We start from the raw sequence: 2,620 nt of genomic DNA on the forward strand, positions 1-2,620 counted from the left end.
CTTAGTAACAAAATGGTACCGCTCCCCCCGCCTCCTCCTCTCGCCAAACAACTACACCAAAGCCATCGATATGTGGGCAGCTGGCTGCATCCTGGCCGAGATGCTGACGGGAAGGATGCTCTTTGCTGGTAGGTTTCTAGCTCCCATTGATTTTTATTTAAACAGCAAAGCTTTATTTAACCCTGTTCCCAAAATGCTGCTGTCAGAAGCAAAGCGCTCTGCCTGTTGAAACAAGCCACCTCCCTGCCCAAGGTCTCTGGCAATCCTCCTCCTTGGCTGTCTCTCCATCACCTGTTAGTGTTTTGAATGACAAGGTTTAACGTGAGCAGCTGTTTGCAGAATTGTGTAAATAAATAATTAGACCCATTAATAATGGAGAAGGACATTTTCTTCAGAAATATTTCAGTGCACCGCAGAGCTCCGCAGCCGGCTCTTGGGCGCAGCTGCTCTGTTGCTCCCTCCCCGCTCCTGCTTGCAGCTTCCATATTTCTGTTGTGAAAGCTGAAAATGAAGCAGTCGGTGTCATTTCAAAGAGATCATTGAAGTTGCCTCCTTTTCCTTCCTTCCTCTCATCCTTGGGTCTCCCCTCCCCCAGATTTTCAAGTCCAGAGACTTCAGCTTTGAAAATTCTTCATCAGACCTGGCTGCTCCAGCCGCCACCTTGGGATTTATTCCAGGAGCAGGGATGTCTCCACATGCTGCGGGGCATTTTCTCATCTTGCTGGGAAATGCTGGGTGAGCTCTCGAGGAAGCTCTGCCAGCCCTCTCCCCTTGCTGAGCTGTGGTTCACACTGTGGAAGAGTCTCTGAGGTTTTTTGGGTGGAAGCAAACTGGATGATGCCTTTCCAGGATCTGAACTAGCCCCAGCTAAACTAGACCAGCAGAAGCAAACTCCAGTGCAGATGGCAGGGTCCTGGTCCTGCAGGATTGCACCAGACCAGAGCAACGTGATACCTCGTATTTAACTGGGTGTAGCTGGAGCCCCATGGAAATCCTTTTGGACTTTTAAGACCTCTTCATGGTCAAGGCAAAGGCAGCTCCAGTATGTCATTACAGAATCGCAATCTAGGTTGGAAAAGCCCTTGAAGCTCCTCCAGCTCAGATCCCTTCCCTGTCCCTGCTGGCCACGCCAGTGCTGACACCAGCCAGGATGCCGTTGCCCTCCTTGGCCCCCTGGGCACACTCTGGCTCATTCTCACCCCCCCAGTCCCTCTCTGACCGGCAGCTCTCCAGCCACTCCTCCCCAGGCCTGGAGCCCTGCTGGGGTTAACCTAACACTGACCTTCCTCAGCTCCACCATTTGTCTGGCCTCTGTTAGCCTTCAGCTGAGATTGTGCTTTAGAAACATTTTTTTCCCACTGCTGCTCATAAAGAGCATCTGGAGGACAAGCCCAAGTGCTCGTGCTGCTGTTGCCCATGGCTCGGGGTGAGATTAGTTCCATCCAGGTTTCCCAGGCGAGATGCCCCAGAGCAGCCGTTGAAGAACCTGCTTTGCCGGTTGGTTCCTGAGAGTCCGCAGCAGATTAAAGATTAGGAGTTGAGATTTGGGAAGTCACAGCCTGGGCTCAGCTAGGCAAGTGCTGCAAACATCCCTGTTTCTTTGCTTTCCAGTCCTGTGCGATCGCTTACTAAACCCCCAGATGCTGGCAGAATACTCAGTTAATGGGTGGGGATCAAAAACAAAGCTCAAAATACATATTCCTTTCGGGTTGCTTTAAAACTAGCCGGTAGAGTTGTTCCAGGAAGGTTCTGGCCCTGTGCCCCATTTTCCTGGCCTCCTCCTATACCAGTAAGTAAAGAAGAGCCAGGCACTGGTGCCTGTGGTGTCCCACACCACGTACCATCTTTCCTCTGCTGGTGTCCAAAGGGAAGGAGACTAAAACCCAACCACTCAGAACAGCTAAAACTGGCAAACACTTGCATGATAGCATGGGTTCATCTTTGCCTTTGCTTTTTTGTTCTTGGGAGAAGGGCGTTGCCCCTGGGTCAGCTGCAGCCCTTGTCACAAGACTTTCGGAGAGTCCTGGGTCGCCAGCAAACGCCCCGTGGGAAATAACAGCCACGTCGTTCCCAGAAAATTGCAAACCACCAGTAATTGCCTTACGCTGGATAAATTGTTGTTTGAGTACGCGTCAGCGGCGCAATTTGAGTGCTTAGCATAAGTCAATATAATTAACTCAGTAGTCCTATCTGGGTTTATTTAATGCAGTTAAATTAAGGTGATCGGTTATTAGGAATAGATGTCAATTGCTGCTTTCGTTCTCCTACACAAGTTAATGAAACCCCAGCAGGGCTACAGGCCTGGGGAGGAGTGGCTGGAGAGCTGCCGGTCAGAGAGGGACTGGGGGGGTGAGAATGAGCCAGAGTGTGCCCAGGGGGCCAAGGAGGGCAACGGCATCCTGGCTGGTGTCAGCACTGGCGTGGCCAGCAGGGCCAGGGAAGGGATCTGAGCCCTGGGCTCGGCACTGGGGAGGCCGCCCCTCGCTGAGGGGGTTCAGTGTTGGGCCCCTCACCCCAAAAAGGCCATTGAGTGACTCGAGCGTGGCCAGAGAAGGGCAACGGAGCTGGGGCAGGGTCTGGAGCACAGGTCTGCTGGGGAGCGGCTGGGGGAACTGGGGGG

Source organism: Athene cunicularia, unplaced genomic scaffold, assembly GCF_003259725.1.
Source record: "Athene cunicularia isolate RWA unplaced genomic scaffold, athCun1 SCF_121, whole genome shotgun sequence".
In the NCBI taxonomy this organism is placed as follows: Eukaryota; Metazoa; Chordata; class Aves; order Strigiformes; family Strigidae; genus Athene; species Athene cunicularia.